This window comes from Mesoplodon densirostris, chromosome 11 (genome assembly GCF_025265405.1).
Source record: "Mesoplodon densirostris isolate mMesDen1 chromosome 11, mMesDen1 primary haplotype, whole genome shotgun sequence".
Lineage (NCBI taxonomy): Eukaryota > Metazoa > Chordata > Mammalia > Artiodactyla > Ziphiidae > Mesoplodon > Mesoplodon densirostris.
Window position 1 is genome coordinate 946,082 of NC_082671.1, and position 14,358 is coordinate 960,439.

The following is a 14,358-nucleotide window of genomic DNA, read 5'->3' on the forward strand; positions in this document are numbered from 1 at the left end:
ACACCCGAGGGCTTAAGAAAACCAAGATGTTAAGGGGCCTACCCAGTGTTACACAGGTAGTGGAGAGGGGTTCTGCTCAATGGTTACGTTCATGTCGGGGCTCCGGATTTACAGCTGATAGGAATGTGAGGACAAGCTCATGCCATTTCAAACATTTCCAAGTGATACTGAGAGATGTTAAAGGTGCAAAAGGAGGGTGCTGAATGACCTCACAAAGTGGGAATGGTGGGCCCATTTTAATATGAAATTCAAAACAAATTCATGACAAAAGGACATAATACAAAATGCCAACATAATCATTACACTCCCCTCTCCCCTAGAAGTAAAAATCATTATAATCCTCTCTCTCTCCACCATGAAATGAAGAGATAAAGGCTCAGCAGCGGCCCCCGTGAAAAACATGGTCAACACTGTGAAGAGGTGTTAGTAAGACGACTTGGTCCGACTCAGAGAAGGAAAGAGACAACTCTGCCCTTAGCCTGATCAGGCCCACAGGAAGGAACCACACTTGGGGCAGCCTTTGAGTGTGGCAATGAGAGAGAACCTTCTTTAGGAGGGGACTCCCTGTTGCCGACCTTGAAAAAGCAAAGATGGGACCTTCGTTTACTGGGGCTGTTGCAGAGGGGATGTGCCCAGGAGGTAGAGACTGCTTGGACTACCCTTTTAGAGGGTGGGCCACCCTGGTTGAGAACCACAGCACCTTCTATCCCTAAACTGCTTGAATCAGTGGGTGCCCGTTAGGACAGACGAAGTCAGGCCTCATTGGAGCAGACTGCCTTTGGGAGTGGTAGAAGGTAAATGTGAAGGGGAATGCTTGCTCTGGCGGAGGTTTGTCACGGCAGGTGGGCCAGCATGAGACCATTCAGAATCTCCAAGGCTCCAGAGATTACTTGGCTGGGAGCATCCCTCTGATGTGGTGTGGGGACTCCTACCTTAACAGGACCTGGCTGGGCATCTGGGGGAGGCAGAATAAACGGTTTATTAACTTAAGAGAGCGAGAGAATCACCTGGGGGGTTCCCCCAAACCACTTAAAAAGCCTTGTACCTGGATTCTTGAGCCAACCCTCAGAAAACTTATCTAGATCTGGAGTAGGGCTCAGGAAGCTGCACTTTTAATAAGCTTCCTGGGCAGTCCCACCACAGTGGTCCATGGATAGAGTGACCAAATTATTGTGTATTCTCGGTTGCTTTTGGGAGTCAAAGTGGGCAATATTAAAAACAGCAGGCATACGTATAAACAGGGAATATTCAAGGCAAGCAGAGGTGTATAGTTATTCTACGCATGAATCAGATTTGAGAAAAGCTAGCCTGGCGGTTAAAGAACACAACCCTGAGGACAGACAGACCAGATTGTTTCCTACTTACTTGTGTGATTTTGACCAAGTTCTTTTATCCTTCTGACTGTTTCTTCATATGGAAAAGAGCTATGACTGTACATTTAGCACAATATTCTCTTTCGGCAAAGGTTGCTCTGGGTCCATTTGTGTTCTCTGCAACTTAACCCTTTCCAGTGTGCAAGCATTTTTAAGTTGTTTGGTGAAGTATTACATTTGACTTTCAAGAGTTCATTACTTTGGGCAAAGCTTATATAATGCTGCAGAGACAAGAACCTATGCAGAGATAGTGAGAGGATGTTATAAGCTTATTCTGCCGGTTTATAAGAAAGATTAACCTTTTCTCCTCTTCCTCCACCTGCCACCAAGAGATGAGAAAGAAGGCAGAGCCTGGAAATACACACCAAGCAATACTTTGGTGTCAGTTTGCATTTTATTCCTCTGCTAGTACTTCCCAGAGAGATTTCACCAAAAGTGCCTAAGCTTGCCATGGCCATTGTTGTGAAGAAAATTTCTCTTTATTGCTAGTCACATCCCCTTTTCCTTCTCCTGGGGGCTTAATGGATGTTTGGGGGCAGGAAACAAAATTTAAACTAAAACATCAATTGAAAGAGCCTTCGTCCTAAGTGTGGTAGTTTGGAGTGTGAATCTTCTCAGAGTCTACTGAATTCTGCCACAGTGGAAACTGTTATTAAGGGGCACCCATGAAACATAGCTTATTGTTAGAAACCATGACATAATACAGAGCCAAGATCGACATTATTCTCCACGTGAAAGACTACAGACAGCCAAGCTCAGTAGTTCACCCTCCAGTGTTGGCCAGCAACTTACCTTTTGAAGCCAGACAGCAGCCTGGGTCTTCAGAAGGTGACTAGGCAGCCCAGAGCACCCTACTGACAAGTGTGCTCACCCATCCAGCACAGAGGGAAAGGTCCCTGTTATGGCATCATATATAAGCCTGCTGCAATAAGGTTTGCTGGTGCAAAGGCTCTCTCACTGAGGACCCCAGTCCTGGAAGGCTTCTGCTCTGGCAAGCTGCCAGTTCAATCTTCTGAGCCAGGCTCACGTCCCTGGGATGGGTCGCAAAGCTGACGACGGTGCCTGGCACCTCGCTCCCCACCCGGCCCACCCTCCCTGCTCTGTGGATGTTGTCTTGCTGGGTAGGAGGGAAATCATAATTGATGACTAGCTCCACCTGGGTGCTGTCCAGGCCCCGAGAGGCGATGTCTGTGCAGAGAAGAATGCCTCGGGAGCCCTTCTGGAAGGACTGGAAGATGCCTGCTTTCATTGAGGCAGGCATCTGTCCCTGCAGTCTTAAGTGTTGGATTTTGTGGTCATCTAGAATATATACCCCAGCCAGTTCACAGTTCTGGAGCAATTGCAGAACACCAGAACAGTTCCTGCGGGGCCAGTCCTATATGCTCTGTCATGCTGCCTGAGGATCTGCACCAACCCAGTCACCTTCTCTGTTCCCTTCAGCCCCATGAGTGTCTGTCTGACATGAGGCATGATGCAGTGCAGCTTGTCACTGGTAACGGTGGTTAGAGAGTCTAAGCTGGCAACTTTACTCAGCAGCTGGCCTACAGCTTCGGGAAATGTGGGCCCCACCAGCACTAAGTGACCTTTCGGATTGAAGGGTCTTGTAAGTCAGCTGGGCCTTCTGCTATATGGCTCCCCTCCAAGATGTAATCCACCAGTTCCAGGAAGCTTTCATCCAACAGCGTGTCTGCATCATCCAACACCAAGAAGGAGAGCTGTTCCAGGCTGATCAGTTGAGTTTTCAGGGCCTTCCACAGAGCCCCCGGAGTGGCCACCAGAATATCTGCTGGAGGTTGTTTGGACAGTTGCAGCCTGATCTTCCTCATGCCATGGCCTCCCCCTAACCCCCGCACCTGGAGGTCCAAGGAGCTGCCCAAGGGCTGGGCCACGGCCCGCACCAGTACGGCTAATTCTCGAGGAGGCACAAGAACCAGGCCTCGAGGAGCAGGGATACGACAGGGGTCCAGGCTTGGCTGGCCCAAGAGCCGTTGAAGGAGAGGTAGCATGTAGCTGAGAGATTTGCCACTGCCGGTTTCTGCGGTGCAGAGGATGTGGCGGCCGCGAAGGAATTGGGGAATGGTACTCCACTGCACGTTTGTGGGCCGAACAACTTCGGGAGCAGCCTCTTGTAGTGCGCTCAGAACGCGGAGCTCCAGACCCAGTTAGGTGCAGCTGCCCTTGGGCGAGAGGTTCCGCAGCACTGGAGCCTCATGTTGCGCACGCTCAATGGCGAAATGGTCCCCGTGGGTGCGCCGATTCCTCCAGCCGTGTGAAGCGAGTGGCGTGGGTTCCAAGGGCCCAGCGTGAGGTGTGCCGGCTGGTTCAACTCCGGTCGCCGCGCTGACAACAGCAGTGGCCCAGGTCGCGCCAGCAGCGGCCCAGGTCATGCCAGCACCGGCCGCGGGGGCCCCGCTGCCCGCTCTGCTGCTCTTCCTGCCACCGCTGTAGAGCCTGCGGGATTCGCACCATGGCCAGGGGCTCATTGGGACCACAGACCGTCAGGTCCCCGGGAGGCGCCAGAAGCAACCGAGCCGCGAGCGACCACAGCTGCAGCCGGCGTGCCAGAGCCATACTTCGTTTGCTGTGGAAGAGGCACACGACAGTGACGTCACGGGAGCGCCAAGGCCTCGCAGACGGTGGCTGGCGCGGCTCAGTAAGGCCCGCGGAATTGGCGAACTGTGTGGAAGGAGCGTGATCTGTAGAGCTCAGCAGCGGCGAGGTCGGTAGGTCCGAACGGGATGGTGACTCCAGACACCGGCCAACCTTGGGGAAGGGTGCGCGATGGAGGCAGGACTGGGGTCCGGCGATACGCGGCGATGGGGACCTGGCATTACGAACCAGGAGGGTGGAGGGCTTCTGGCAATCCGATGTTCGATCCCTGCAGTGCTCTTTTGTCGCCCTCACAGCTCCTGTCATGGCTTGGCCAGTTCAGGTCTCCCCCTGTAACTTATGAGGGTGCGGCGATGTTTTCCCAGATGTGGTCCCCGTGTAAGGTCTTTGAATACAAGTATTTATTGAGAGTCTGAGTGAATGGTCAGGCCTGGGGGCCGAGACCAGGAGTCCGGAGTCGTAGGTCCAGGCTCACCCTCCCCTTAGAGCTCCCCAGAGAGCTGAGGGCCCCGAGGGCAAGCTGATGGCTTTCAGCGTATCTTCTCTTCAGTCAAGAGAACTCATCTCTTGGTACTTTTCCCTTTTCTTTTCAGCTGAGGTTCATTCTCCCCTCCCTTGTCACCCTTTCCAAATTCTCATCCTGAACCCACTGCTTTCTTGGGTAGTTCATCTCCACCGGCTTTCCAGTCAGATACCTCAATTCCGTAAATAGCAGCGAGGAGGGTCCTGCTACAGGTTTGTGGCTTGTCTCACAAAGCCATGGTCAGGCAGAATATTTTACTTGAATTCAGTTGTTCAGGTTGCCGAAAAGCCTTACACTACTGGTACTTCTTGAACGGATCCCAAAAATGGGTGTCCGATCATTTCTGTAATTTCCAGTGCCTGGGGTAGGAGATAAGGTAAACGTGGATTAACCACCTGGGAGGTTCTTACCATCTGGAGAAAGAGTTTTACTTTGATCAGTTACTGTTACAGAGATAACTACTATTAAATTTCAAATAGCATTTTGATACACAATAGACTTTCTGGAGAGTTACCTGTTAAGCCTGCAGAGGAGAGAGTTTTGAGTACTCATGGGTGAACAGAGTCATTGGATAGAGCAGTGGCTCTTGAGTGAGGGTGAATTTGCCCTCACCCTTCTTGCAGGATGTTTGACAATGGCTGGAGACGTTTTTCTTTGTCACATCCGGGGTGGGGGTCGTGGTGCTGCAGTCATCTAGTGGGTAGGGGCCACGATGCTGCTAAATAACGTACAAGGCATAGGACAGCCCTCCCCACCACCCCAAAAGAATTGTCTGGCCCAAAATGTCCACAGCGTGCTATGGAGAAACCTTGGATAGAGGCTGAGGACTGAAGAGAGGCTGAGGTTCTCACATGTACTCTCACATCAGGTTGTCAGTCACATTTGCCAGACCCTTGTGTGGCCCTGCCCCTTTCTCAGAATCTGTAGCAGGCACACTGATGCCATTGCTTGTCATGTCCTTGGGATGAGAAAACCTTGGGGGCTCCTCAAAGTCATAAACACAGGAAGGAGTGATTTAGGAGGGTGACGTGGGAGAAGAGAGCTTTAGGAAGAACAAAATTGTCCTCATGTGTTTGGGAAATGTGCCAGATGGAAAAGAGATGAGGTGTGCCATGGGGTGTACCATTGCAGAAGGCAGACTGGGACTGATGCATGACAGGGAGTCCGATTCTGAATTTGATATAGACTGCTGTAGCAACTAGAAATGCCTAGATCTGTCTAGAGAGTGCTGGGTTTTCTGTCACTGCAAAGTTCATGTATAGGCTGATGACCACTGATTGGTGGTATGATAGAGGGGAGTTGATATAAAGGATGCTCTAAGATATGATTCTACACTACTTTTACGATTCTTTCCCAGAACTCGGAGCTCCTCGTTCATTAGCTGAAGAGCTCCTTGGATGTCTGCTGTGACATGTTTCATCCATTTACATGGGCCACTCATCTTTCAGGTACAAAACAAAGAATCGCTTTGCACAAAGCCAGAAGGGATACACTGAAAGAATGATCAGAAAAGAATAATACATAGGTAAGCATTTACATTGACTTTCTCCACATATTTGAGACAGGGTAGCTGGTTAGTGGCTGCTTTCTCGTGCTCGAGCCCTTACAACGTGAATCTCCTCAGAATGTCATAGAGATGGGAGCCTATCTAAGCCTGCCTCTCTCTGCCCGTGGCCCCTAGCTTCTTCTTGTCATTGCTTTAGGTACTGTGTAAGGCCCTTCTCTTTTCCTCTGATCACAGCAGACATTGAGTAACCTCTAGGTGTGACTGAGATGCATATTTCACAGTATAGTACTTTAGAAATGAGAAAGGTTTACTTATTGTGGAAACAAATGTAGGCCCCTGGGAGTGTTAGTGTCACTTGGTAATGTTTTTCCCAGGGCTGCCATGGTAACTGATGTTGCCTGGTTACTCCCTAAGTTTTGAAAAGAATTCTTCTTTGGATCTCAGGTGATAGTGGTACATCCCTTTCTTCATTTATTCATTCAGTAAATATTTTCTGAGCACCATGTATGTGCCAGGTACTTTTCATATGGACAGTGAACGAAACAAGACAAAATTCCTGCCCTAGTGAACTGTATATTCTGATTTAATTGGCTTGGGGTGAGGCCTGGCCATTGGTAGTTTTAAAAATCTCCCCAGATGATTCTAATGTACAGCTAGGTTTGAGAATCACAGTCATAAGTGAAGCACGTTGGGAATTGCAAAGGCATTGCAGAAATAAAAAGTGGCTATTGGCATTCCTTCGCTATTCCTGCATTCTGCCTGCATCAGGACTGTTGTACAAGTGCCGATCATTTTCTTTTCAGCCCTTTTTGCTGTTTGCCTAGACCCTTTATCCCTCTTTCAAACCTAACACCCTACCTCCTTCTGATCTTTCAACCTCCAGTCCATCATCTGTTTGGGATTTATCCTAAACTTGGTGGGAAGCCATTCCAGGGTGTAAATAGAGAAATGGTGTTAGCAGAGATGCCTTTTTCAGACACCATACTGTCTATTGTAAGAGAATGGATAGGAGGGGGCAGGAGAAGATTTGGGGAGACTCATTAGGAGACTGGCTTTGTGCACAGTGGTGGCCTTGGAGATGGAGTAAAGCAGGCAGGTTAGAGTCATATTTGGAAGGTTAGTGATGGCTTGGAGGCGAATAGGAGCAACTGATGAATTGGATGTGGGTAATGTGGGTTAAGAATGTTTAATTTGGTAAATGGAGGTGCTACTTACAGAAATGGGGAAAATTTTCTCCTCACATATTTGCCTGATAAACACCTTCTCACCCTGTAGACCCTGAATCAGAGATTCTTTCTTTTTTAATTTTAATATATTTTATTTTATTTCATTTTTCATTTGGGCTGCGATGCCAGCTTGCAGGATCTTAGTTCCCCAATCAGGGGTTGAACCCAGGCCCCCTGAACTGGAGGCACAGGGTCCTAACCACTAGACCACTGGGGAATTCCCAGCAGAGATTTTTTCTTTGTTTTTTAAAAATATGTTTTAATTAATTAATTAATTTTTGGTTGCGTTGGGTCTCTGTTGCCGCGTGTGGGCTTTCTGTCGTTGCGGCGAGCAGGAGCTACTCTTCGTTGCGGTGCACGGGCTTCTCACTGCAGTGGCTTCTCTTGTTGCGGAGCACGGGATCTATGCGGGCGGGCTTCAGAAGTTGTGGCGCATGGGCTCAGTAGTGGTGGCTCGCGGGCTTAGTTGCTCGCAGGCATGTGGGATCCTCCCGGACCAGGGAGCAAACCCGTGTCCCCTGCACTGGCAGGCTGATTCTTGTTTTTGTTTTTGTTTCTTTTAAACATATTTGTTGGAGTATAATTCCTTTACAATGGTGTGTTAGTTTCTGCTGTATAACAAAGTGAATCAGCTATATACATACGCATATCCCCATATTCCCTCCCTCTTGCGTCTCCCTCCCACTCTCCTGATCCCACCCCTCTAGGTGGTTGCAAGGCACTGAACTGATCTCCCTGTACTACGCAGCTGCTTCCCACTAGCTAGCTATCTTACATTTGGTATTGTATATATGTCAGTGCTACTCTCTTATTTGGTCGCAGCTTACCCTTCCCCCTCGCCGTGTCCTCAAGTCTATTCTCTACATCTGTATCTTTATTCCTGTCCTGCCCCTAGGTTCATCAGAACCATTTTATGTTTTTAGATTCCATATATATGTGTTAGCGTACGGTATTTGTTTTTCTCTTTCTGTCTTACTTCACTGTGTATGACAGACTCTAGGTCTATCCACCTCGCTACAAGTAACTCAATTTCATTTCTTTTTATGGCTGAGTAATATTCCATTGTATATATGTGCCACATCTTCTTTATCTATTCGTCTGTCGATGGACACTTAGGTTGCCTCCATGACCTGACTATTGTAAATAGTGCTGGCAGGTGGATTCTGAACCACTGCGCCACCAGGGAAGTCCCCAGAGATTATTTCTTAAGGGAGGCCCTCCTCAACCCCCATCAATCTCTTCCCTGCCGAGCTAGACTCCCACAGCCTTACGTAACTGCTCCTTGATAGCACCATGCACCCTTTTAATTTCACACATATTTGTAAGTTCCCTTTCTATAACCCTCTGTTCTATTGAACCTTTCCCTCCTGCCTCATCATTTTATCTCTAGTGCCTACCAGTGCTTGGCATATCTTAGGGGTTCAGTAAGTGTCTGTTGAAAAAATAATTGGAGACAGAGGACAAGGCTTAGGAGGGGAGAGCAAGGCTTTGTTTTCTACATGTGGAGTAGGAGATGCCCTTAACGCATCCGAGTGGGGATGTGTTTTGTGCAGTTGGTGTGAGGTTGGGATGCCTTTGGAGATGATCATGGCCGATATTTTAAACCATGGGAGTGAATAAATTTGTGAGGGAGCATATGTGAAATTAGAAGGGAAAAGGGCCCATGACTGAGGAGCCACCTCAACATATGAGGGGAGGAGGTGAAACCAGCAAAAGAGACTGAAAACCAGGGTTAGAGAGAAACTGGGAGAGTGTGCAGTCAACGAATCCAGGGAGGAGAGAGATCAAGGAAGAGGGGAGGCTCCACCATGCCACATGCTGCTAGCAGAACAAGATTGAGGACAGGTCAGTGTCTCGCCAATTGAGCCACTTTGAGGTAATTGGTGACTTTAACCAGAGCAGTTTTGGGAGAGAGGCAGAGGGGGAGGCCATGCTGGAGTAGGCTGAGGAGTAAAAAGTTAGTACCTCTGAGAAGAGAATTCTTGGCAAGCTTTGTGGTTTTTAGAGGGGACCATGTTTGCTTAGAATAAAAAAATTAACAGTTATCTCTGGGACATGGGATTTTGATTTTCTTCGTTTTACTCCCGTTGGTCTACCTTCAAAATATTTTCAGCATGTGACCACTTCTCACCACCTCCCCTACTATCTCTCCGTCCTGAGCCACCATCATCTCTGACATGGGTGACTGAAGAGCCTTCTAACTGATCTGCCTGTGTCTACCGTGGCCCCCACAGTCTGTTTTTCATACAGCAGTTACCGTGATCATGGGGAATGTGATCAGTCATGCCTCTCCTCTCCTTAAAATCCTTCACTGGCTCCTATTGTGAAGAGCTAACAAAGCCCGCAGAGCGTCCTACAAGGCCATTCGGGGTCTGACCACTGTGTCCTACCTGCTCACTGCTCTCCATGCATTGTGTATCTGACTTCCATTACCCTCTTCTCCTTTCTGTGCTGCAACCACAGTGGCCTCTGTCCTGTTCTTCTAACACACCAGACAAGCTCCTGCCCCAGGGTCTTTGCACTAGCCCTTTCCTCTGCTGTGCACTCTTCCACTAGATACCGACTTGGCTAACTCAAATCTCTGCTCAGATGTCATCTTCTCATTGAAGCTTATCTGGGCTTCTCTATTTAAAATTTTAACCTATGGGGATGAAGTGGGGGGGGAAATGGGTGAGAGTGGTCAGAGGATACAAACTTCCAGTTACAAGACAAATACATTCTGGGATGTAATGTACAGCATGGCAACTATGGTTAACAATACTGTATTGTATCTTTTTTCTTATTTCATTTTATTTATTTATTTATTAGTTTATTTTTGTCTGTGTTGGGTATTTGTACGTGGGCTTTCTCTAGTTGCGGTGAGCGGGGGCTCCTTTTTGTTGCGGTGCACAGGCTTCTCATTGTAGTGGCTTCTGTTGTTGAGGAACACCAGCTCTAGGCATGTGGGCTTCAGTAGTTGTGGCACATGAGCTCAGTCGTTGCAGCTCGTGGCCTCAGTAGTTGTGGCGCACGGGCTCTAGAGTGCAGGCTCAGTAGTTGTGGCGCACGGGCATAGTTGCTCCTCGGCATGTTGGATCTTCCTGGAGCAGGGCTCGAGCCTGTGTCCCCTGTATTGGCAGGTGGCTTCTTTAGCACTGCGCCCCCAGGGATGCCCTACCTCTCATTATTAACTCAATGTATTAACTCAATTTTGGCTATAATTAGTGCAGTTGCTATTATCATTAATGTACTGGCGGAAGATCTGGTGGTTGTCTAAGTAGCCTGAACCAGCTAGAGAGGAAGTCCCTGAGGAACAGGGGAGGAGGTGTGCCCACATCCGGAGTAGTCTAGCCCTTGGAGGTCCATGGCTCATTAAGTAGCCTGAGATTCTGGGCTCTGTCCAAATAGGTACCAAGATCATTTGTGATCTAGGCATGTTCTCTTCTTGGGCATCTGAAGCAGAATTCCCTGAAAGATCCCCAGGTGGTACTCAGTGGCTCAGGATGTGGATGGAGGTGAGCTACATAGAGGGAACCGAGTAAGGTCCACCCTCCCGCAGCCAGAGCCACCCACTGTCTTATTCCAGTGCTGAGCCAAGCAACCTGGGTTTCCTCAGGCCACTGCCAACAGGTCTTCCTTGAGTATCTGGTGTCTAAACTGCAGGGTCCTCCACCAAACCCCAGTATCGGGAGCCTGCACCACAGACCCCACCACAGAGATGGACACTCGTGCTGATTCCATTTCTAAAACATTTATTTTCAGGAAATGTTTGTGCTCGTATGCAAGGAAACTTTGTGGGGTATCTGTGGCTGCCAAAGTGACATCTGGCAGGATTAACTGGATCACCAGAGCCAAACAATGAGGACTGGGAAGGCGGCAATAACTGTGAGACCTGGGCCCATGTGGGGGCAAGATTTTGAGAATGACCACTTAGGTGACAACATGAGATTCCCATGAACTGCAGCTCTGGTTAGTTTCTGGTCTGGAGCCAGATCCACTCTCTGATGCAGACGTGGGAGAACGGAGTGGCAAGAGCTGCCCCGCTGCTCATCTGGGAAGTCATCCTCCAAGCGACTCTGTCCCTTGTCCTCCTCCCGTACCTGGAGGCGGCAGTCAGCGGGCAGCACCTCTCACAGCACCCCCGCGGACACCTGCTCAGACCACCTGCTCAGAGCTACTCTTTTGCCCAGCCCAGCACACCTGTTCCACCTGTCTGAAGACCCACCACACGTTTCCTCGAAGCACAGCCCAGAGCTTTTCCTCACTCCAGCCACGCCCCAGCAACTCCTCTATCAGTACCGGGTATATGGACACGTTCTCCAGCCAATTTGGGAACCTCTGTGGCCACCAGCCAGCCAGGTCTTGGCCCTCAGACCTGTTCCCTGGTCCTGAGTCAGAACTAAAGCCCTATGTGTCCAGGGTCCACTGAACCCCAGCCCTGGTCAGATATAGAAAATGGAGACTTGGAGAGAGTAAATGATTTACTCCTGCTCTTCATCCTTCAGAGGAAGAACCCAAAAGTGCCTCGACTATTCATCAAAAGTCATTGAGTTGTACTGTTAACATCTATGCCTTTCACTGAAAGCATATTTTGCCTCCATTTATAAAGAGAAGAAAAGCTTTTTAAGAACTGGGTTGAACCCCCTGCATGCCCAGACGCAACTGCAGGCAGAGAAGATGGTCAGCCCAGCCCAGACCTTGCTAAGAGTCTGCTCAGAGGCCATGGGTCTGGTCTGCTGGCACTGGATGGGCACAGATGCTGGGCAGATGAGCTCTGTATGGTGTTTTAGACAAATAGGATGACCTAGAGTAGGGTCAAACAGACAGGAGAGCCCAGGAAGCAGACCCTGGGAGAGGGGAGATACCAGTTGGGCCAGCACACCTGAGGCTATGGTCAAGGCCATGAGGACCACAGTGTGGTGTGCGTGGTGGCTGTGAAAGCCCCACTGCTGCCCAGCAAGCCGGAGACAAGCCACGGGGAAGCACCCACCAGCCAGCCCCGTCATAAACCACCAATCCCGATGAACTTGCATCCAATGACTGCCCTGATGTGGTCGAAGTGATCTGAAGAATGGAAAGTCAGCAGTGTGGGGCTTCCAGGGCAGGGGTGGGGTGATGACTGACCTCTGTCGATTCCCCTTTTTGCAGCCTGTAGGCCAAACAGACCAGTTCCTTCATGGCCTGGCACCGAGAGTACCAACTGGAGGGCCCTGAGGTTTGATCTGAAGTGATCCCAGCTGGCTCTAGACTTCAGATTTGGAGTGGACCCCAGAGCCCCCTGTTTGGGCCATTTCCCACCCAAGATTAACCCTGACTCCCAGTCTCCTTGAGAACCTGTGGGGGTTCCTTTCCCCGGGTGTGTAGGACGAGAGAGGAACAAGAGTGCAACTGATGAAGACCCCAGAGACCTAAGGAGCTGTCCAGTCCCTTGTCCAGAGGTAGGAGCAGTGTGCTTTAGGAGCCCCTGCAGAGGCACAGATGGGCAGCACCCGGGCTCTGTGTCTGACAGCCTCCCTGATACCCATCATTATCGCAGTTTTGATTCCATGGCTCCAGTTCCACATGGCACCAAGGTGCTGTGTACCATCCATTATTGGGTTTTTGGGAGCTCTACCTATTGCCAACAGGTGGGTCAAACCACTGGGGCTCTTCTGAAGTCCTCCCCAAATTTGGACCCAGCTTCAGCTCCAAATCAGAGTTTTCAGAGAACCCAGGGTGAGGTTCACCTGCCACAGTAGACACGTTGGCTAACGGGTTGCACTACAGCACCCACACGGACAAGGACACCATCACGATGCCACCGTTCTACTTCTGCAGGGGCGGACCGGTGGACAGTCAGCTTGGCCCCCAGCACAGCCACCTGCCTGTTCACTCTCTCGGCCCCTATGAGGAAGGTGTTCAGCCCTGGCTTTGAGGTCAGAGTCGTCTCCTCTCTGGGTTTGTGTGAATGGAGGCCCGCAGCCCTTGTCTGGGTGGTGTCTTGGCCTTCGGTTTCCATGTTTGGAGGAGTATCTTACCCCCAGACACCCACCTGGGGCTCAAGAGTTCAGGGGCTGTGGAATGTGAGTTTTGGGGGCAGAAGATATTTAACCTGGGGTTTGAGGAAATTGAGGGAGAAGAGTCTCAGGTTCAAGGGCTCCTGGTTTGAACCTCTTGCTTTAGGGATTAGGGCCAGGGCAGTCTCTCACGAGAAGCTGCAGGATATCATCAGGAACATTCCAAGCGTTCTTGCACACCCACCAGGCTACTGAGTGGGAGAAGATGACAGATGCCTGTGACACTTCTACGGCTCGCCGTGCCACAGCATCCGAGACATGGGACAAGTCCACCATCATGGCCAGGCGGTTCATTTCTGCCACCATCTTCTACAGGGACAGGATGGGGAGAGGGCATCAGGGCTGCATTTATCTGTAGGGAACAGGCTGGGCTGTACATTCATGTGGGGCAGGGTATGGAACCCGGGTACTTACCTTGCCAAGCCGGTGAGCCAACTGACATTGCTGTAGAAAGGGTGGATACACTTTGCTGTGCTCTGTGCCCTGAAGGATGGCCAGGAGGCAGTCTGACTGGTGTCCATGACTTGGCTACAAGAGCCTAGAAAGAGGTTCTTTCGAACCGTCTACACCTGCAACTCCCTGGTGCAAGAGGAGGGACCCAAACTAGGCTCTGCATGGCAGTGGGAGGGCCCTTCTGGGGACTCAGTCTTGAATATATATTCAGGAAAAAATGCATACGCCCTTTTTGGCCAACTGCATCATTGTCGAAGTTCTGTCTCTTTTCACTTGCTTTAAAGGTGACTCCAATCTATGTCTTGAAAACTGTTTCCTGCAATTCTACCTTGCTTTCAAATCCTCTTCGTTGCCTTCCCTCAATATATTTTTGGGTGGTAGTTGTCGTTTATAACTCTACAGGTTTGTGAATTGCAGTGCCCCTGAGCTCCATCTTTCAAGTCGCTTATTTGTGAGCTGGCCACAAAACCGCATGATTGCTTCAGGCCCTATTCTGGTTCTGGGGGGCAGGCTGAGCCTTTGGTTAATTCTTATTCTTGATTGGAAATTAGAGTGACATATGCATATCCAAACCAATGAGAGCTGGTCTCTCATTGGTTCCCTCTATCCCCGTTCATCCTCTGGACAAGTT

At 49.8% G+C, this 14,358-nt stretch overlaps 1 long non-coding RNA gene and 2 pseudogenes across 1 annotated transcript in view; 1 reads left to right on the plus strand and 2 right to left on the minus strand.

Moving 5' to 3' along the window:
• Positions 1–6,028, plus strand: part of LOC132499404 (uncharacterized) — a 41,051-nt gene extending 35,023 nt beyond the window's left edge. The window contains exon 3 of the long non-coding RNA XR_009533843.1: positions 5,955–6,028. This is a non-coding gene — a long non-coding RNA (uncharacterized LOC132499404). The remainder of the gene's footprint in view (positions 1–5,954) is intronic.
• On the minus strand, positions 2,195–3,944 carry LOC132499365 (probable ATP-dependent RNA helicase DDX28; annotated as a pseudogene).
• A 5,032-nt stretch (positions 6,029–11,060) lies between the features above and the next one.
• Positions 11,061–13,795, minus strand: LOC132499019 (dipeptidase 2-like; annotated as a pseudogene).
• Between the last annotated feature and the right edge of the window lie 563 nt (positions 13,796–14,358).